The sequence below is a fragment of the Pinus tabuliformis genome, chromosome 6 (assembly GCF_031772625.1).
Source record: "Pinus tabuliformis cultivar Carrire ecotype Pingquan chromosome 6, CPIR1, whole genome shotgun sequence".
Lineage (NCBI taxonomy): Eukaryota > Viridiplantae > Streptophyta > Pinopsida > Pinales > Pinaceae > Pinus > Pinus tabuliformis.
The window spans coordinates 1,429,200,628-1,429,223,985 of record NC_142292.1 but is presented as its reverse complement, the minus strand read 5'-3'; positions in this window follow the sequence as shown (position 1 = coordinate 1,429,223,985).

Below are 23,358 nucleotides of genomic sequence, written 5' to 3'. Positions count from 1 at the left end.
CAAGGATATCAGAGTTACTCAGATGAATATTCCTAATTCAGCAAAATGCCTGGAGATGGTTCATATCACTAGATAATTCTTTAATTTGAAAGTCTCTGTCATCCAAGGCTAACCAATCTTAGTTTTTATGAGGTGCATTGATTGGTGCGACATTGAGGGCCACAGGGGCTTCCATGTTTGTTTGCTATGTTCTCAAAGTAAAGGTCCAATTTCTGTGGGAAAGTGGGCAAAACAGTAGTTCTGGGTGTCTTTTCTAAGAGTTATAGATGGAACTTACTTGAATTTGGCCTTGTTGGGTAAAATTCAGAGAGGAAAAACGAGATTGTAGGTTTAGGAAGTGAAAACGGGGTAAATACCTGTTTTTTAGAGGCGATCAGTGCAATTGTAGGTTGACCGATGAGCTACGGAGCAGGATGCTAGACACTATTTGGCCAGGTGGTGGACTATATGCTCGAGTAGTTTCTTGGATGTAGTTTTCATGAAATAGTTTCATGGATAAAAACAAATGAAAATGGGTGAAAATGATATTTTCTCGAATTTTTAACAAAATTTGGCTTTCGAGGAGCTTTTTGGCGCTTTTTGGTCAGATAACATCATCGGGATGTGATGTTTTGTCGTGACGCGGGGGTACGGGATGCTGACTCGGCAGTGACGTGGCGGTGACATCAGCGGGAAGGGTCAGCAGGAGGGCGGTAAGCAGTATTGGCCCGCACCGCTTATGAGCTGAAATGGTTTTGGGTGGGGAGGCAGCGAGCATGGCGGGAGGTGGACATGTGTCCCAAGTACGACAGCAATACTGCTGCCCCCTTAGGAGTTAATGGTCGGGCAGAAGGGGGGGCGCGATATAAGCGTGGACCGTCCGATGAGTGGGCCTGGATCCAACGGTTCGCGCTATTCAGAGATGGCGGGGGTTTAATGCATTGGCCCCATGTATAAAATCAAACATTTTAATGGTTTCGGGGTTGGTTTAGTTAGGTTATTTAATTAACTAGATTTTAATTAAGTCTCGGGTTTCTGCGCAGTAGGTTACATTATTTAAAGATTTCGAATAAACCATTAATTCCCTGTTTAAACAGAAATATGGCCATAATCGAACGAGGCGAGATTATTATATATTGGGGGTTTTATTGTATTGATATATTAATACGGGGGAAGGGGAATTTATAAGGGATTTAATACTTATCATGTTAGTAGTTAATATGAGTAGTCGTGTGAAAATAAGCACTAAGTTCTAATGTTAAGAAACTTAGGCTGAGGGAATGAAAAAGGGTTTTACACAAGAAATGTGGCTTTGTGCCTAAGAAAAAATGTGGTTTTATCTGGGCCTTTTTATGAAATGAGATGGAATAATTTGGGGATATTGAGTAGATCTCAATATCTCTGGGGGGAATTAGAAAATGATTTGGAGAAAGGATGGGGGGAAGTTAGTCATGCCTCTGCTATAGTACTTGTGATAGAAGTAAGGTTTAATCATTCTGAGAGACAAAACTTATCACAAGTTTCTTTCTGCAACATCAAAACTACCTACCCAGCCTGCAGTACCTATCATTTTTTCTTCTTTTTCCATTGGGTGCACTTGAACTGGAAAACCCTCATTCTCTTCTTTTCTTTTTGCTGCAATTCTATCTAGATCTACCCTTATCACATCCAAGGGCTCAGGTTTAACAGTTGAGCTCCTTTTCTTCTCTACCTAACTACTTATCTGCCAAGATTGAACAGTTTGGACAGATTTTATTCTCTATCACTACAACAGGAAATTAAAGCATGAACTAGCCAATATTAAGTTGTTTGGATATTCATCAATTGCAGCATAAAGTTCAACAAACTGCACATGAAACTTTTATTTACAGAACATGAAATAGTAGTGGCATTTTGACTTCCACACTTTCCTAGTCCTTTCTCCTTTGGGGTTCATTTCTTTTATTTTTTCTTTTGACCATTTCATTCTTTTTACCCTTTGATCTTTCTTTTAGGGTATACCCTCTTTTCATTTTTTACTTTTTTGATCTCTTCAAAATATGGAAAACCTTTGCAGCAAGGAAAGGATGAACATATTAGGGATTTTTAACCAGTCAATCATGAAATATGACACCTATTGGTATAGGAGCATAACACTGGCTCCACTTGGGGATGGCTTTTCTTGGTGAAAAGTCAAGAATAGCAGGTCAGATGGCCTTATGTACAACTCTTGCTGCATTCTAAAACCTCCCTTTGCTGTAAGTAAATAAAAATAGTACAGAGGACCATGTAAATATACACATCTCTCATGAGTTGATTCAAAAAACAATTGCACCTTTGTTTTGGATAGTTTTTCTGAATGTTTTTTTTTATGTTTTCAGCTCCCAAGTCTTCTTCTACAATTTCTAATAACCTAAAAAATGAGGCAACACAAAAAGGTGGTAAAGTTCCTTGACTACTCCTCAAAATTTTCTACACATTGCTTCCTGTTCCTATTGCTATAATAAACTGCAGAAAATAAACATCCTTATTTACAAGTTAGACTTCTGATATATCAACAAACTGGAACAAAATAGTGTTTCAACATCTAACCATTAACTGGTACTTCTTCTTTTGTACCATCTAGGCTTTTCAAAAAGTAGGTATTATTTCCCTATAAGGCCTAAATAATAAAAGGCCCCTTCCATAGGAAGTCAAACTTCCCATGTTTTCCTTTATCTTCTCTTCTAGAGTCCCATTTCAGAACTTTGTCTCCTATGAAAAAATATTTCTGCCTTAGTCCTCTTATCAAATATCTTCTTGAGTTTTTCTTGTAGAACTTGAGATCTTTGATATACCTCTTCTCTGGTCTGCTACAAATGTATAGTCTGATTTTATCCTGTTGTCCTTTGCTAGAGAAGAAGCTTTCTCTAAATCCAATTGAGCAGAGGTATTATTCAAGGAGTTTTGCAATTTATGAGCTAACATAGCTTTGTCAGCTAAAGTGGAGTACACCATATCTCCAGTCTGTTTATGTAGCTCAATCTAGTCTATTCGATGAATGTCCTTGGGAAGGGCCTGCCATGATTAGAGGACGGGGAAGCCGAAGCCAGAGGAATGATATTCTGGGGTGCAGGCTGAGAGTGACCACGATTACCACTAGTGCCTCCACGGTGAGAAACACCAGGGCGGTGCACTATCTTCAGGAAGATAGAGAGACCTGAGAAAGAAACTAGACAAAACCAGACAGAACAAGGCCGAGGGTGGGCAAGCCAGGTAAAGAACAGACTCCGTAGAAGCCAACAAGCTACCAGAGCAACACAGGGATGCAAGAATAAAGGCAAACAGATGTGGAAAGACCCGATGAGAATGATAACCAAAACTAGAGACTGAGCCATGATTGAAACAACCTGTGCCAAATCTCGAACAGGGAGCGCATTCAATACCTAATGCTTGACAAGCTGTCTGTACCATAAGACATTCATTTCAATCGTGGGAGGGTAATGAGAGTCGTGCCGGATCGCCAGGTGCGAAGCCAGGTGCTGATGCAATATTAACCAGCATTGAATGTGCCTCGGGAGCACCCGCATCTGGGTGTGTATCTGCTTCCAGGTTCATATCATTCTTCACTATGGTGTAGTAATTTGAGAGTTGATCCTCTGAGGCAATGCTGGAGATCGATCCTACAAAAAACTCCAACCCACATTCCACTCCTATATTAGCTAGAAAGTCTGCTAGCTTGTTTCCTTCTCGCCTAGTGTGCTTGAATGAAATAGCCCTGTGTTGAGAAATCCATTTGTCAATTAGCTCAAGCCTTTGAGCCATTCTCCAGTTGTTGCTGACCTTGTGTGAGGGAGTGCCCTGCATGATTTTTGTAACCATATTTATAATAATCTGTGAATCCCCTTCTATGATGAGTGGGAAAAATCCTCTGTCATGTGCTAGGGTGAGACCTTGCCATAATCCTTCCAGTTCCACTGAGTTGTTAGTATCCTAGCCTTTTGATCCAAGAAAGAGCAGTAAAGGAGTTCTGTGATGATCTCTAAAGACTCCTCCGAATCCTGATTTTCCTAGATTGCCTTTTGAGGCTCCATTGAAATTGAGCTAGATCATATTGCTGGGTGGTGGGATCCATTTTGTCAGTATTTGATCACGCAGAGATGGATTACCTTTGGAGGTAGGCTCTTGATTCAAATGTATATTCCAGTTGGCCCAAATGGATTGTTCTTGCGAAAGCGATGGAAGGTCTTCCTGGGACCAAGACTTGATGGAGAGGGATTCTTTAATATTTTGGCATAGCATAGTCCAGAGCTACTCTGTAGACATGGATTGGTCCTTGAATACCCAGCGATTCCGTTCCTTCCAGATGTTCCACATCAAGAGACTAGGAATGAGCTTCTAAAGAGTGTTAAGGAGTTTTCTTTGATATGGTGCTTGAATCCAGTTACAAATAGTAGCTTTGATGTCCCCATGAATTCTACCTTTTTTTTGGCAATGAAAGCTAACCTTTTCCCACATTTTTCGCCCAATTTGACAAGTCTGAATAAGATGTAAAGCTGATTCCTTTGCTTGCTTGCAGTTGAGGCATATAGAGGGGCCATAAAAATTCATTTTCCTGAGGTTATCCCATGTGAGTATTTTATTTTGACATAGGAGCCAAAGAAAGGTGGATACCTTCGGCCAATTGGAGGGATCCCAGATTTTACTCCATAGAACATCTTTGATTATGCATTCCTTGATGATTATATTGTATGCTTCCTTTGTGGTAAAAGTTCCTTTTTCTTCATATCCCCACCTTAGAATGTCCATTCCTTCTGAAGAGAGTATTTGCCTTTTTTGTAATTCTGAGGAGAGAGAGGTCTGAGCCTACTCAGTACCGTGCCGAAGAATCTGATTTGCCTCAATCCAACGTCTGTAACCCTGTGTGGAAGAAGGATTCCAGAATTGACTAACCTTGTCTAGCTCGTGCAAATCCTTCTTTGGTAAGTGAAGGTCAGAGAGGATGTCCTTGATCTTCAGGAGCTGCTGCCAGGAGTCCTCCCAGAACCTAGCTGTATTGCCATTCTTGATTTCCTAGAATCTATGTTGTTGTATTAGGTTCCTGTGTTGCTTGGCTGAATTCCATATCGTTGAGCCCATACCTACTTCTGACATTCGAATTCTTTCTTTGATAGGGTTGTTGCTTGCATATTTGGCTGTCCATAGAGAAGCCCAGGGAGTGTTGGGGTTTGAGAGCCATCTCCACCAAATTTTGGCTCCCATGATCTCATTGTTGTGCACCGGATCCCTTAGGCCAATGCCTCCAGCCTTCTTCGGAAGAGAGACTTTATCCCATTTAACAAGAGCCCATTTATGATTGGGACCAGAGTTGCCCCATAAGAAATCACGTTGGAGCTTCTTTATATCCTTGAGCACCCATTTGGGAGCTGCTAAGATTGAGAAAAGATAGAGAGGCATGGAGTGAAGAACAACTTTAATAAGAACTAATCTGCTGGCCATGTTAAGAGCCCTGTGAGTCCAAATGAAAAGACACGTCTCTAGCTTTTCTAAAAGGATTTTCCAGGAGGAATGCTTAAGAGACGAGGCCATTAGGGGCGCTCCAAGATATTTATAAGGAAGAGAGATAATGGTGAATCCAATAATATGAGCTATGGCATTTTGGGTGGGTACAGGAGTATTGAAGAAAAAAATTTGAGACTTGATTTGATTAACATTGGCACTAGAGGCTTCGGAGAAGTCCGATAGGAGAGCTTTGAGTTGGTGTGCTTCCTGAACAGAAGGATGGCCAAAGAGCATGTTATCGTCTACAAATTGCTGATGAGAGTATGTGGGGGAGTTGAGAAAGGATAAAACCTTGAGCCATTGAGAGTGCAGGGCTGATTTGATGCTCTGTCCCAACCCCTCTGCCATAATGACAAAAAGGAAGGGAGAGAGGGGATCTCCTTGCCTAATACCCCTGGAGGGATGGAAAGTGGGCAAAGTTATACCCTTAATGAGCACCGAAAAGAACGAAGAGGATAACAAACTCAAAATCCATCTGACCCAAGGAGGAGCAAAGCCAAAGGCATTTAAAATTTTTTGAATGTAAACCCGACTTAAGCTATCAAAAGCCTTGGATAAATCAATTTTAAGTAGCATACCTAGTTTCCTGGATTGATTCAGAGAATGGATTATTTCATGAGTTAAAATAATACCATCTTTAATCTGCCAGCCTTCTACATAGCTAGATTGTTCTGGCGATATGATGAGAGGGAGCAATAATTTCAACCTGGAGGCTATAATTTTTGATACAATTTTATAAATAATGTTGCATAGAGTAATGGGTCTATACTTATCCGGAGTATTGGACTCCTCTTCCTTGGGGATTAAAGCAATGAAGGTAGCATTCAGCCCTGGGTACATCCATCTTAAAGTGCGCGATTCCTCCACAACTTGCCAAACCTCCATGTTACGAAGTAATTTGTCACTGTCTCCTTGTCAGTCTCCCTACTGTGCCATGAAATCAAATGCACCATGCTCATGCTCTCTAAACTAGCCAAATGACCCACTTTGCCAAAGTTTATTTGATCAGCGCGACTGTTATTAAAATAACCGCGCTGACTGGCGGCCGATAGTACAACTGAGGCACTGCCAGCGCGGAAGCACACGGGTTTTCCGCGCTGGTCGAATTTCATGAGCCAGCGCATCCTATGCTTGCACTAAGTCGCGCTGACACAGCCTGATCCGTTATTGAGATGCGCTGTCAGTGCCCCAGTTCAGTGTTACACCCGCGCTGATCCAATTTGGGCGAATTTGTTCCAACAGCCAGCCTTCCAGATAACTACAGACTTGGTTGTTGGCCTTGTGAGTATCACCCTCCTTTCTATGGCATGTCTGTTCGTCATTTGAGCCACCTTCCTTGGAGATAAGCTCATCCTCCCACCATTTGTGGAGACTCCTTCTCCTATTTAAAACCTCTACCATTGCCATGAGCAGCTAGTTTTTTTTTGGATAGTTTTTAGTTGGGATAGTGTGGAATTCATAGTGCTTAGACTGCTGCTGCTAGTAGGTAGTTGGTGTGACAAGTGTGGATTTGCTAGAGGAAGCTTAAAGAAGGTTGTGAGTGTTGCTTGTGTGAGAGAGAGCTTTGTTTTGGGAGAATCTACCTCCAAGGGTGAATGCTTAAGAGACTTGCTGGCTGGACCCTCTAGAGAAGGACTCAGCGTCAGAACTTTGGTTGTACCTTTCTCTGTTATTGATTAATAATAGATGACTACTATTATGGTTCCATTCTCATTTGTTTTCGTAATGGTTAATGTGAATTACATCCTTTCTGACTGATGTATAATTGCTTTTATCAGATTTCACGCTTGTGCTTGCCTTTCTCTTCGTGTGTGCAGGTATCTATTCACAGAGATCGTGGAGGATCGTGACCGGCCAGAGCGAAGGAGCGAGAGCGGCATCTCTTCATCAAAAAATAACGTTGGAATCCAAGTAGGTGTTCATTGCCTCTCTTTTATTTGCAATTAGGAACTTGCACAGTAGCATTGATTGATTGTTGCTAGACCTGTTCTGGGCTAGTAGGGATTGCCTCTATCCATAGAGGGGATTTACCTCTCCAACAATTTGGCGACTCCGCTGGGGAGCTGGCCTTTGTCTCTTTTTGTTCATTTTTGTTTTCGAGTTTGATTGTGACTCTCTTTTCAAAAATTGGAGATTAGTTCTCTGCTTTTAAACCTCCTGGTTCAATCTGGGAAGTGTCTTAATTGTTTAAAGAGTTCTGGCCTTGGTTTGGGAGTTTTTGGCTTGATTTTGCCTCTTTTTTAGCCTCAGCGCGGTTTAAATCAAAACAGTTGCGCTGACAGCGCATAGCTGTCTTTTTGACCCCGTTGTCATCGCGCTTGTGCGTAAAACAGTCGCGACGGTTCTGAAATCGAACCAGCGCGCTTAAGTCGTGTCCTTCCGCGCTGACAGCGCCTTGTTGCTACGCGTGACTTCTGGTCAGCGCATTGTTGCTACGGGCTACCTGCGCTGATCCTGTAGAATTGAATTTGTTTCAATTTTGCCTCCTAAGCCTATTGGTTTGACTGTCTCCTACTCTTTCTACTTGGTTTATGACTTGGTATTTATTGTTTGGATTGTGAAGCACTTGCTTGCGAAGTCTTGTCGAATGAATCTTGTTTTTGTGTCCCGTGACCTAGCGCCATTATCCCGTTTTCACTGGATTGATTTTGTTTTATCACCCGTTCACGAAGATTCATTGCTGCTTGTCTTTGCTATTGCGAAAACCTTCCTCTTTTTGCTTTCTTTGCTTGTTTGTTTGAGGTGATTGTCGTTGAACCAATCCTCGGATTGTTTCACTACCCGGGCACAGATCACAGTTGCTAGGGTTCAATCAGCTCTTTTCACGCTTGTGGTGCTTTTCATTGAGTGATTTTATTTCTCTTTACTTGGTGTTAGTGTCTCTCAAAATTCATCTTAAGTGCACAGCGCCATTGAAAAGGAAATCAAACTAATATCTTTTGCATTCAATAGTTAATGAAAAGAAGAGCATCTCATTGATTTGTGTTCTCGAAAGAAAATTTTCATTTCTTTGTCATTAGCTACATTAGATTGTTTGAATGATTGAGTTCCTTTTGTTTGATTGAAAACTCTTAACCCTCTCATAGTTAGAATTCATCGAACGAAATGGTATTCTTTGGCATGTAGTTTGCATCTAGGTAATTGTGAGAGATCACACGTTAGGACCTGAAACCGAAACTTAATTCAAGATCAACCATAAAATAAAATGAATGAACTTAAAAACGCATTGGAACATAACACTCATATCGTAGAGGTCTAGGCTAGAGACGTGCTCCGGCGTCGTTAAACCTAGTCACTGTTGTTTCACATTACGGTTGGGTGATTCCTCCTCTTGTGACTCGATAGTGGTCTAGCACGGATTTGAGCTCCCACGTACCGTCGCGTATATAGGGGAGACCCCACTAGGTTATCGACCTTGATCCCTAGGAAGCCGAGTCTGCCGCCTTGCGAACCGTAACGCACCGAACACAGCATTCGGGAAGATTGACTGCAGTACGGGAAGTCCTTGGTTCTCATACGATTGCCAAGGTGTATAAGCAGTTTTACGGATTGCCTGGTAAACCCTTTGCCTAGAGTCTCCAGAGTAGTCACTTTTGATCCTTTTCGGACTCCTTAAAAGAAAAGGTGCCAGTGAGCGTCTTGTCACTTCGTGCTCATTAAACATTCGAAGGAGACTAGAGTCATCTTTTGTCCTTTTCTTGACTCTTAAAACATGAAAAGGTCAAGTTGTGTCTGTGCATCTTAAAATTCATCTGGCCACGATAAACATTACCTGGTTAGATCTCGTGTGCATTAGCTTGAGTAGGTTTCTTTTCGTTTGCGATGGAAACTTTTCCGGGGTTCACTAACCCAGGTTCCCCTCCTGATGGGAACCCAGGTCATTTCCCTCCTCTTGGGAATGTTGGTGCTCCGTATATGGCAACGTTATCCCTTCCAGGGTTAACTGTTGGGTTGCCTGTTTGGTTGTTTTCAACCTCTTTGGTCCCTACCGTGTCGGCTGTTAGTCCATCAATCCCTCCACCTGAACAACATCATGTTGATCCTAAGGTGGACCTCTCTCCTTCGACGCCAACTTCTACGTCCTCATCTTCTACTTCGCCTGGTGAAGGCCTCATTCTGAGTAACCAGGTGGCTAAGAAGAAGAAGAAGAAGACCAAGAAGAGGAAGTCTCCTAAGGGAGAGGCTACAAGTATAACTGTTACTCCCTCGAGTACACCTGAAGTCGGGCCCCCTTCTGCTCCTCCGCAGAAGGTTAAGTTTCCTTGTCGATTATGCAAGGAGGACCATCTTCTTCGTGATTGTCCTGGTATTCCCAGGGTATTAGAAATATGGTCTCGTGATCCGGCCCACCCCTCATCGCCCTCTGAAGCTCACGGCGATGCTACCTTATTAGTTGGGAATGGTAAGGGAAAAGGGAAGGTTCGATTCCCCTGTTGACTTTGTGAAGGCAATCATCCCCTTCACCTTTGTCCACTTATGGATAAAGCCTCCAGTGTTTTGGAAAGTCTTTCAGCTCCCTCACCCCAACTCCCTGTTAGATATCAACGCCTTTCTGCAACTGCAGATCGCGTCCTTGCTAACCAAGAGATTGCTTCAGATTCTTCTCTTGTCCAGGCCCCTCTTCCCGAAACCGGTTGTTCCCAGCCTGTCCCAGACCAGTCATTGGTCGGATAGAGTGCTGACTTGAGTTCGTCACTCGCTCACTCTGTTTCGGAAGAGCAAAGTTCCCATGTTCTTCTTGTCTCATTAAATTCTCCTAAGCCTGATAATGGTTCTCCTATTGCAACCTCTCCGGAGAATTCAGATTCGGTTCTTTCCGAGCAGGGGGGTGACCATATGGTTCCCCCACCAAGTAGTTCGATCATTTCCTTCGATTGGAGTCATTTGACTACCCCTCCCCTTCCATCCCATGTGCCTTTTTGGGTCACCGCCTATGCCTGCAATGTGGCGCTGCCTGGCACTGTATTAGATGAAGGAGCATCAGTTAGTCTTATGCCCGTTACTACTTGGCGAGCTTTGGGTTCCCCATCGCTTGTGCCTGTCACACCGAATCTCACAGCTTTTGACGGAGGAACTAGTCAACCGTTGGGGATCCTCCCACAGTTTCCTATCACTTTGGGAGGTAAGACTGTCTATATAGACGTCTCGGTTACCCAAGGATCTTTAGAATTCAGTCTTCTCCTTGGTCATGATTATGTGTATGCCATGGGAGCCCTTGTTTCTTCACTTTTCCGTGTGGTTTGCTTTCCACACGATGGAAGAATAGTGATGTTCGATCAATTATCGTTCGTTCGTCCACAAGCCCCTCCGGCGCACTTGTCCGTCCCTCCTGGTTTTCATCCACCAGTTGCATCTGCCTCACCGCAAATCAACTACGTGGCCACCTCCCCCGTGCCCGTACCCAGTGATGACACCATCGTGCATAGTGTCCTGGGGGCATTAGGTCCTGATTTCCAAGACGTTGCGTTTCCCTCCGGGGTGGCACTTTTGGGAACCTCCACTTCCCATTCATTATGATGAAGTTTGCATGGAGCACAGTTCCTTGTCTTGTGTCAAGCTCGCTAAAAAATGAAACAAGGCATCCCGAGGATAGTTTTGATAATGTATCAACCTCGTTAAAATAATGAAACGACTTGGTTCCGAGGATAGTTCTTTTACCTGTGTCAACCTCGTTAAAACAATGAAACATGAGCTCGTGCAATTCGAGTGAAATCATCATTATGTCAACCTTCAACCCATCTTCCATGGCCTGAAGCTTGGGGGGCATGCACCTCGAATTGAGACACGATGCTGGGGGGCATGCCCGTTTTTTTCCCATCAAGCATAGTTTGCATGTGTGCTTTTAAGCTTGCATAAAAAATGAAAATATGTGGATCGCATGTTGTGCAACTGATACAATTAGATCACATTCGTATTAGACATTTGCATAGCATATAAAAACATCATCATATGTAAAAAGATCCACCCAAAGTCGGTATGTATATATATCGTGTGGCGCACTAAGGCGCTCAAAAATAAGTGTATATGTCTCAAGTAAAGCCGGTGTCCTCAGTACATCCGAGACATATGTCTCTCAAAAACAGCAGTGGAAATAAATCCTAGGTAACTACTGAGCTGGGTTATACTCTCTATAGCATACAGCTGCCCGTGCCACCCGCCTCAAAAGGCGGTGCATCCTGGGTTCCACCCCCACTGTGTGGATCTGAGAAGCTATGGGGACCTCCTCGACCCCCTGGTAATCTGGCACCCCCACTAGTAAACCCTCGAGGTTGTGAGCTATAGTCTCCGTCGTGTCAACTCCTGCAAGAGCCAGGGCTAGGGCTCCAGCGCCTTGCCCCTCTCTTCGTGCCTCTGGGGCTAGACCAATGGGTCTCACGGGTCCCACATCTGCACACCATGACATTTATCAAGACATGTACATGCAAAATCAAAAACATTAAAAAATATTGAAAAAGAGATCAAGTGTCATACCTCCATCATCCCAATGCTCTCCCGCGGGCAGTGGCACGCTGGGATCACCGCGGAAGTCCATACCGGCATATGGCCAGTCCTCTACGAAAATGACCTGCCGATCCAGCCACTCTCGAAAGTACACTCCCCAAGCTACTGGGCGGCCGCCACCTCCGCGCGGCATGACACGGGCCCATCGGCTGGCCCTCGTCTCCCGGGGACCTCTGGGTGGATCTACGGCCATGTTCTGCAGCTGTAGGGCTGGCACCCACTCCAGCATGAGCGGAAGTAGGAGCGACCCGTAAGCAAACTGCTTCGACTCTCCGCGTCGATAGTTGCTCAATTGCCTCTTCATGTTGGTCGTCACTGCTGCTGCCCAGTTAAAAACAGTTAAAAATAGTGGGCTGTTGTTATAGACATTTTTGTGCCTTACAGCATGAAGCATGAAATGTCCATAATCTAAGGGATCCAAAGTCCCTAAACATGTTGTTCCTACCCCTAGAGGAATAAGGTCAGCAAACCACAGCACTGAATATCAGTTCTCCACCTGAAAACACTCAAAAACAAGCAAATTCTGGATCATGTCAACTGCTTCACTGAGCATCTGCGCTGAATGTCAAGTGCTCCACTCTGTACCTGCGCTGAGCATACTTGGACAAGTGGCACAGTCATTCCTCAAGGTGTCAGCGCCCAGGAAGCTTCCAAAATGACACTTGGATCAAGGAATTCGCCTGGTGATGAGTAAGAGGGTCTAGATCTCCAAGTGGAAGCAAGAACCTCCAATTGGACTCAAGAACTAAAGAATAACTAAAGTGGGAGAGGACACTACTCAGCTTCATGCCAGCCTCAAGCTGACTCATCCTTTCTCCAAAACTCCTATATATAGAGCTCTCTCATGAGGTCTAAGGAGGGTGGAATCTTGTGAAAGTAAGGAAGTGCTGTTGGTTTGAGTTTAGAGCTATTGGGTGATTTGCTTTGAAGGAGGTGAAGAGGAGATTTCTTTCTGCTGGGAAGGTGATGCTGGATTGGGCCTCTTATGGTTGTATCACTTCCTGAACTTTAATTCTTCCATTAATAAAGCATTTGAGGTTCTTCTATATGCATGTGTCTCAATGATGTATTGTCATACTTGTGTATTTGATTTATTCTAATCCTTGAATCAATTATGAATGTATGCTTCTTGTAGTTTCCCTCTCTTGCCATTTTGCAGGATCTTGGTGTAGCTGGGCCAGTGAAAGAGCAAGGAGCTGGGAGCAAGCAGCAAGGAGAGAAGATTGGATCAACCATTAGCGAAAGATATCGGTTAGTGGATCCCTTTCTCTCCTATTTTACTTTCATAAAGAAGAAATCTTAGATAGCTTTGCTTCGATTGTTGCTGAGGTACTATCACCCTTAGAGTGGGATAGGGTCATTCCGTATTGGATATTTTTCCCTACAACAAACTGGCGACTCCACTGGGGATCGTATCTTGTTGGTTGTTTGTGTTTTGCTATTCATTTCCTAAACACAGGGAGTACCGAATCGAACTGCATTTGGATCTTTCAAATGCAAAGTAGAGGGCAACTACTCTAGCTCAGTTTCTGGGCATGTTTTATGATTTGAAGAGCTGATCCACAAGGACTCTGAACAGCTCTTAGTGATAGCTTTTCATCCTCCTAATTACCCTTTAGTGTGTACTTGATTGATAGCTTTTGATTTGGCCAAAAACTGTGAATTTTTTAGCAAACTGTAACCCGGAAACCAAGAGAAATGAGAGTTTCTCTCTTCATTGCAGGCACTGTGAAGGCAGTCTGCATTTCATCGCAGGTCCCGAAGGGGCTACCTGCGTTGAATGTCAAACTGACAGTGTACTACTTGCGCTGAACCAGTTTTGCCTTGTGCAACTGGGGTTCCCTGCTGTTTATTGCCCTGTTTTCATCCTTGTTTTTGCAGCCTGTTATCAGTCAATGTACCTATCTGAAACCACCTTTCCTTGCCACTATTCTGCTCCGGTTGTATAAAGAAACTATATTTGTTCTTTGTGTATTTCTTACATCATTTGCAGTTTCCCATAACGAAAGTGAACTAGTCTTGCTGTGGCCTCTTAGATCTAGACCTGTGATAAGTGTCGTTCTGATCTTAAGAGTTAGTTTGTTTGCTGTTCATAGCTAATTAAGCTTTTGCTTTCGTCATATGGTTTGAATTTATGTATTTCTAGTGTCGAAACAAGAAAAATCTTAAGGTGTCTTTTGATTTTGGACAAAGCTTGTTTGCTTTCACTTGAAATTGAATTCAAAATTATACAACAGCTTTCTTTTTGTAATACATCAACATTAAGAAAGAGAAAAGAAATACCTGCATTGTGCATGTGCATTTTGACAATTTGTATGTTGATTTAGGGAAAAGTGCATTAGTGTGTGGTCTATGATCTGTGTGAAAAGATGATATCTTTCTTTTCCCTCAGTAGTTAAGATTTTCAAAGTTGAAAGATTGAAAGCTTGCTTATCATCTTAGACTGCATTTAGGAAGTTGTATTATACATCTCGTGGTGATCCATAAAGGCAAACTGCTAAACAAGATCAACTTAAAATGAATTGAATTTACATAACAACGCTTTGAAACATAACGCAAACACATAGAGGTCTAAGCTAGAGACGTGTTCCGGCGTCGTTAAACGTGATATCTTAGCGTTGAGTGGTTGGGTGATTCCTCCACGGTGAAGCGATAAGTATCAATACGGACTTGTGCTCCCACGTACCGTCGCGTATATATTGGGAGACCCCTATAGGAACAAAGCCTTTATCCATAGGAAACCGTGTCGGCCGCCCTACTGATCGCAATGCAGTGAACACAGCATTCACGAAGATCGACCACCCGTACCGTAAAATGTATTCTGTGGTTTTGCGAAAGGTTTGGCACACCCTCTGCCTAGATCTCCAGAGCAGTTTCTTTTGGCCTTTTTCAAACTCTATAACTGAAAAAGTCCATCCGAGCATTTGTCACTTCGGGCTCGTTAAAACATCGAAGGAGACTAGAGTCATCTTTAGCTTTTTCTCGACTCTTAAAAAGTGAAAAAGCAAGTTGTGTCTAAAGCGTCGTTATAAAATTTATTTTAAACGGAACATAATCACCTCCTATTCCTGCGTTGATCTGTAAGTTGAGAACATGGAACGCCCCAACCAAGGAATTCCCCATGATGGAAATCCTAGTCCTTTCTCCTCTTGGGGAGAAGTTGGTGCGCCCCACATGGCCACATTGTCGCTTCCAAGACTGACAATTGGCCTGCCAATTTGGCTATTCTCAACCAATGTAGTTCAGAACACCACGGTTCCTGAACAGTCGAGTCAACAGTTAGATCAGTCTAGAGCTACCCACCAGCCTTCTACTTCCTATAACTCTTCCTCCAATCCTTCATCTTCGCAAGGTAGAGCCGGCAAAAGCCAAGCTCCCATGGAGAAGAAGGAGAAGAAGAAGAGAGAGAAGAAGAAGAAGGAGCCTAAGGCAACTAGGGGCAAGCAAAAGACATCTGACAAAAATCCACACACAGCACAGACCGGGCCTAAATTGCCATGTGTCATATGTAGAGGAGACCACTTCCATAGAGATTGTTCCTGTATTCCCCAGATACTAAGGGACTGGTCCCCTCGTTTTCACAATTCGGGAGCATCAACCTCTGATAGCCATGTTGAATGCTTACCGTCAACCAGCGAAATTGAAGGTTCAAGACAAAGAGGGGGAGTAAGATTCCCCTGCAGACTGTGTGAAGGTGATCACGCCATCCACCGTTGTCCCTTCTTAGACGAAGCGAAGAGAGTTTTGGAAGATCGTCCGGTTTCACCGTTAAGACTTCCTCCTGGATACAAAAAACTCGTGCCAAGTCCTTCGTTGGTTGAAAATACAGCTGGCCCGCTCAAGTGGTCGGCTGAAGTGTCAGTCACTGAAAATGAACCTACTGAATCCAGACCGGACGAAAGTCCAAAGGTCGAAACGGCAGTTGACCCGGTTCTCCCTTCAGAAGTTTCATCTTCAAATGACACCATCACTGAAGACTCATCTTCAAATGACACCCTCACTGAAGAGAATAAGGATGACACCATCCAGATTCTTTTCATCAACACAGACTCTGATGAGCGTCAGGGCAATGTGCCCATTCCTTTATCGCAGGAAGGAACATCGTCAGGGTCATATCCGGCCGTATATTCGGTCCCACCACCAAGCAACCTGGTTGTATCCTTTGATTGGAACCAACTAGGCAGACCCCGGTTACTAGCCAGTGTACCATTCAGAATTATAGTCCAAATATACAGAATGGTAATGGCTGGAACTATCATTGATGAAGGGGCATCTGTGAGTATCCTTTCCTCTATTGCTTGGAAAGCACTGGGTTCCCTGGCGCTTTTGCCTGAGATAAGAAATCTCTCGGGTTTTGATAAAGGAACTAGTCGACCATTAGGGATCCTCCCCAATGTGCCTGTTACATTGAAAGGGAAGACTGTTCAAATGAACGTGATGGTCGTTCAAGGACCCTTGGATTATAACCTACTCCTTGGACGAGACTATATATATTGCATGGGAGCTGTAGTCTCCTCACTCTTTAGAGTAATGTGTTTTCCACACGAAGGAAGAATGGTCAAGCTCGTGGACCAACTTTCATTTCCAGGATCACGCATCGCAAATAGTCAAATACCAACCCTGAATGGTCTATTCAATCAAGAAATGTCTCCATCCCCAGTCCTTCTTCCCGATGAGTGCGAGTGATTCGGAAAGATGGGACTGGAACCCAGGGGGCATGCATCCTGGTCTGCTTCGGGCAGAAAAAACCCTGGGTATAAGGTAGAATTTCCACGGGAGAATATGACTAGTCCGTACCCCGTCCGAAGAGGAGAGAGGGTTGTTCTAGAATAGGATTCTTTTGTCAAAGTTATGTGAGTGGAATAATCTACTTTTCACTCACCGTTGTCTATTTAGGTAGACAGTGCCGAGGAAATGTTTTCGTTTGAAGAAGTTAACAAAACAATCTTTGGGTAACCAGAAAGAGGCAAGCCTCCCTCAATAACACAAATGTTTTGTCTTTGAGTAGTGTTCTTCTCTTATCGTAAGTAGATATTCTCTTGTTGCAAGTAGTTGTTCTCTTGCGATCTTGCAAAAGATCTGTTAAAAGTTGGGCCGACGGGAAGACAAGTACCGCGTAAGACCCCTTAAAAATAACAAGACAAGTATCGTTAACATTAGACTGGCAAGACGACAAGTAGCTGTGAACACCGAAAGAAAAGCAGAGGTGGGGGAGAGGAGGGGCAGCCTTGAAATTGTATTTTATACCTGGGGGCATGCAAACTTTTTGGAGTGCAAGCAAAGAGCGGTTATTTATCTGTTTTTGGGATTAGCCGTTTCCGAACTTGCATAAAGAAAGGATATGGAGTAGAGCTCAGTGAGATGAAACTCCTTAAAAAATAGAGATCTCACAGGGGACATTTCTTATCTTATGACTGGTATATCGAGCAGTTATAGCACATAGTTCATGCTCGTTAAAAAATAAACGCAAGATCCGAGCAGTTTTAGCACATAGTTCATGCTCGTTAAAAAATAAACATAAGATTGTGAGCAGGCTTTCCCTTAGAGTTCAAGCTCATCCAGAAAAAATAAACCGGTAAATAACCATTGTGATCGTAAATTTATCAGCCATAAAAGCCTTGGTCGTGTTTGCACCTGTCACCTCCACCGTCATTTGGCCGATCGTTCACCTCCATATGATTGTTTACCCATTTTGAGGAATAGCTGCGAAGAGTGATTTCACCTAGCCATCCTTGTGACATTGCCGTGATTGGAAAATTCCAACCTGTACCTGGGATCTGCTGCTATCCCTGTTTATCACTCGTTCCTCAAAAGACGAGTCTTCTTTAAGCTCTTTTCATCTGACTCGTAAAATATGAAAAGTTTGCCGAGTTTTGGCCTTCCAGCTCGTTAAAGTGACCGGAAGAGCTATCCCTCCTCTAGATTTTAATCTTTTTGGACCTGAGGGATTATTGCACAAAAAGGTCGAGCGCTTGTTTTATTCGGCTCGTTAAAGTTATCGAAAACTCATCCCTTCTGTATTGTTTTACACTTTTTCGGACTTAAGGGATTAGATGACGAAAAAGGAATTTTGGAGTTAACTTTCTGTACCTTTTCAGACTCTCTAAAAATGAAAAGGATCGAGTTTTCCTTGTCGTTAGACTCGTTAAAATGATTAAATAGCGACAAACTTGTCTTTAGACGAGAACGAGTTTCCCTATCGCTAGGCTCATTAAAACATAGCGATGGGCTTGCCCGAAGGGCAGGTTATAGAACAAGCATATGTTATCCTCCTCAAGCTTGACAAAAATAAAGAGGTACTGGTCAGAAATGACTGGGGAAAAATTGGGAGAACCTCAAAGCTTTAATGGTAGCAAGTCGATCTTGAACATGACACTTTTCCTCCGTACCACATCGGGTTGGGTTGTTTCATTCACCGGTCTCATCACCATGGTCTCGCCAAACCATCCACATTTGGGGTAATGCTACCGATCCATCGCATCAGTGTCGTTATATGTTCAAGAGATGTCATTCAGAAAGAGTCAACCGTGTCCCATCCACTGCCATACATTATCCTTCATCCATTCATGACCGCCACCCTGAATCATATGTCACAGATTGTTTTCACCTCCACTAAAATCATTAGCTCCGTTCCGTGTCACTGATGTGGGATTCATTAAGGCCCTCCTTTGACGGATCGCTTCTTGTCGACTTCAGCTCATTATCCAAGGAGTTGATCTAGGAACAAAACCCCCAGTACTTTGAAACTTGCATGCCTCAATGGCAAGTTTCTCACTTCCGGCGACAGGTATACATCAATGACGTTCGACCGAAAGATTTTACGTGGTGTTCGACGCCAAGGCCTTTATTCACACCACGTGAATTGTACTACAGTACCTTGAGGGTCATTATCATTATCGGTGATTCCTCTCGCGCTTGTTAACGGTTTACATCATTGACCGGTAATCAAGTGATGTCTTTCCATGTTCGACTTCAGCGCAATTCTCACATGGATCGTGTTATAGACATTTTTGTGCCTCGCAGCATGGAGCATGAAATGTCAATAATTACAGGGGTCCTCAGTCCCTAAACATGTTGTTCTTACCCCTAAAAGAACAAGGTCATCAAACAACAGCACTTCCAATCAGTTCTCCACCTGAAAACACTTCAAAACAGGCTAATTTTGGATCATGTCAGCTGCTCCACTGAGCAACTGCGCTGAATGTCAACTGCTCTTCCTTGTACCTGCGCTGAAAGTCAAAAGCAATGAAGGCTACCTGCGCTGGGCGAGATTGGCCAAGTGGCACAGTCATTCTGCAAGGTGTCAATTGCCCAGGAAGCTTCCAAACTGACACTTGGTTCATGAGATTCGCCTTGTGATGAGTAAGAGGTACTTGATCACCATGTGTAAGCAAGGATCTCCAAGTGGACTCAAGAACTGAAGATTAACTGAAGAGGGAGAGGACACAAGGCAGCTTTATGTCAGTCTCAAGCTGACTCATCCTCTCTTCTTCTCTCCTATATATAGAGCTCTTCTATGAGGTCTAAAGAGGCTGGAATTTTGTGTAAAGCAAGGAGGTGCTGTTGGTTTATAGTTAGAGCTATTGGGTGATTGTTTTACTAGAGGTGAAGAGGAGAGTTCTTGCTGCTGGGGAGGTGCTGCTGGATTGGAGCCATTATTGGTTGTAACCTTCTCAGAACCCTGTTACTTCTATCAATAAAGTTTTGCATGTTCTCCTATATACTTGTATTGCATTGATGTATTGTATTTACATGTATATTTGATTCATCCTAATCCATGCTTCAGTTATGAGTACATGTATCTTGTAGTTTGCTCTCTTGTTTGTGCAGGATCTGTGTGTGGCTGGACCGGCAAAGAGAGCAAGGAGCTGGGAACAAGAGACAAAGAGAGAGGACAAGGATCGACTAAGCGAAAGACACCAGGTTGGTTAATCTTTCTTCGTTCTCTCTGTACTTTCATAAAGGAAATCATCAAAACTTTACTTTCAGTTGTTGCTAAAGACTGTCACCTTTAGAGTAGGGATAGGGTCATCCGCATCGGATACTTTTCCCCACAACAAACTGGCGACTCCGCTGGGGAGCCTAGTATCTTGTTGGTGTTTGTAGTATTTTGCTATTCATTTCTTGAAGAAAAGAGTACCAAATCGAAAAGCTTTTTACTATATCAAAAGCGAAGTAGAGGGACTGCTACTTTTGCTCGCAAATTCAAGATTTGAAGAGCCTATCTACAAAAGACTCTTTACTCTTTGTGATAGATCTTCATCCTCTTGATCATCCCTTAGCCTGTACTTGACCTATAGCTTTTTATTTCAGCAAAAACAGTGCATTTTTGAGCTTTTTATGACCCGGAATTCTTTGTAGACGAAACTCTCGTGAGTCAGTGCAGGCTGTCCACAGGCAGTCTGCATTACAGCGCAGGTACTCCCTTCGGGAACTACGCTGAGAGTCAAACTGGCAGACTAGAACCTGCGCTGGTCCAGTTAGCCATTGTCTTGCTCAGCTTTCCCTTTGTGTCTTGGCCCTGTTTTCACTGAGTTTTAGCTGATTGCTTGCTGGTCATTGTACTTGCTGTAGACCACTTCTCCTTGACATTATTCCGCCTCAGTTGTGTGTTGAAACTGTGAATGTTCTTTCAGTATTTCTTGCTTCAGTTACAGTTTCCCATTGTGAAAAGCGAACTAGTATAGCTGTGGCCTCTTAGATCCTGAACTGTAAAAGTGTCTTTGTGATCTTAAGAGCTAGTTTTATTACTGTTCATGGCTGTTTGAGTTTGTTTGCTTGTCATTTCATGGTTTGAATCTATACATTTCCTGTGTTTTAAACAAGTCTATCATAAGGTGTCTTTTTGATTGTGGACAAGCTTGTTTATTTCTACTTGAAATTAGATTCAAAATTATACAACAGTTTCCTTTCTGTCTAGCATCAACATTAAGGATAACGAAAAGAAATACATGCATTGTGCATTTTGCATTTGACTGTATGCTTGACGATTTAGGAAGATGTACTTTTTAGTGTGTGTTCTTTGATCTGTGGAAAAAGTTGTGTCTTTCTTTTCCCTCAAGTAGATTAAGGTTTTCAAAGTTGAAAGATTGAAAAGATTTGCTTCTCATTCTTAGATTGCATATAGGAAGTTGTATATATACATCTCGTGGCGAACCTGAAAGGCAAACTGTTAAGAAAGATCAACATTAAAATAAACTCAATTTACATAACAACGCTTTGGAATTTAACGCAAACATCTAGAGGTCTAGGTAGAGACGTGTTCCGGCGTCGTTAAACATAGTGACTGTCGATCTCTACGAAGATGGGTGATTCCTCCTGAGAGTCGGTGGCACTAACACGGACTTGAGCTCCCGCGTACCGTCGCATATATTGGGAGACCCCTATAGGTTTTTATCCTTTATCCTTAGGAAACCGTGTCGGCCGCCCTACTGATCGCGATGCAGTGAACACAGCATTCACGAAGATCGACCACCCGTACCGTAAAACGTATTCTGTGGTTTCGCGAAAGGTTTGGCACACCCTCTGCCTAGATCTCCAGAGCAGTTTCTTTTGGCCTTTTTCAAACTCTATAACTGAAAAAGTCCAACCGAGCATTTGTCACTTCGGGCTCGTTAAAACATCGAAGGCGACTAGAGTCATCTTTAGCTTTTTCTCGACTCTTAAAACATGAAAAAGCAAGTTTGTGTCTAAAAGCGTCGTTAATAAAATTTATTTTAAGCGGAACGTAATCACCCGTTATTCCCACGTTGATCTTTCAGTTGAAAAGTATGGAGCCCACCAACCAAGGAAGTAACCTTGGCGGAAGTCCAAATCCCTTCTCCTCTTGGGGAGATGTTGGTGCGCCTCATATGGCTACATTGTCACTTCCAGGATTGACAATCGGCCTCCCTGTATGGCTCTTTTCAACTAATGTAGTCCAGATCGCCACTAATCCTGAGCAGTCGAATCAACAGTCAGAACAATCTAGAACTACCCACCAGCCTTCCACTTCTTATGATACTTCCTCTGATCCTTCATCTTCACAAGGTAGAGCCGGCAAAAGTCAGCCTCCCAAGGAGAAGAAGGAAAAGAAGAAGAGAGAAAAGAAGCAGAAGGAGCCTCTGGCGAAGGCGACTGAGGGCAAGCAGAAGAAAGCTGACAAAAACCCACACACTGCACCGACCGGGCCTAAATCGCCATGTGTCATTTGCAAAGGGACCCACTTCCATCGTGATTGTCCTTGTATTCCCCGGATACTAAGGGACTGGTCCCCAAGGTTGCACAATCCGGTAGCATCAACCTCTGGTTGTCATGTTGATTGCAATCCGTCAACTAACGAGAGTGAAGGACGAAGAAGGGGACCAAGATCACCCTGTCTATTGTGTGAAGGCAATCATGCCATCCACAAATGTCCATTCTTAGAGGAGGCAAAGAGAGTTTTGGAAGATCATCCGGTATCACCGTTACGACTTCCTCCTGGATACCAAAAACTCGTGCCTAATCCCTCGATAGTTGAAAATCCAGCTGGCCCGCTCAAGTGGTCAGCTGAAGTGTCGGTCATTGAGAATGAACCTACTGAATCCAGACCAGACGAAAGTCTAAAGGTCGAAACGACAGTTGACCCGGTTCTTCCTTCAGAGGTTCTATCATCCAATGACTCCGTCATTGAAGACTCGTCTTCAAATGACACCGTCGCCGAAGAGTCGTCTTCATGCGACACCCTCACTGAAGAGAATAAAGATGACACCATCCAGGTTCTTTTCATCAACACCGACTCCGATGAGCATCAGGGCAATGTGCCCATTCCTTTATCGCAGGAAGGAACATCATCAGAGTCATATCCGGCCGTATATTCGGTCCCACCACCAAGCAACCTGGTTGTATCCTTTGATTGGAATCAACTAGGCAGACCCCGGTTACGAGCCAGTATACCATTCAGAATCATTGTCCAGATCTATAGAATGATTATGGCTGGTACTATCATTGATGAAGGGGCGTCTGTGAGTATCCTTTCCTCTGTTGCTTGGAAAGCACTGGGTTCCCCAGCGCTTTTACCTGAGTTGAGAAATCTCTCAGGTTTTGATAAAGGAACCAGTCGACCATTAGGGATCCTCCCCGATGTACCTGTTACATTGAAAGGGAAGACCATCAGGATGAACGTGTTGGTAGTTCAAGGACCCTTGGATTATAACCTACTCCTTGGACGCGACTATATTTATTGCATGGGAGTGATAGTCTCCTCACTCTTTAGAGTAATGTGTTTTCCACACGAAGGAAGGGTGGTCAAGCTCGTAGACCAACTTTCGTTTCCGGGATCTCGCATCGCAAATAGTCAAATACCATTCCTAAATGGTCTGTTCACTCAAGATTCGCCTC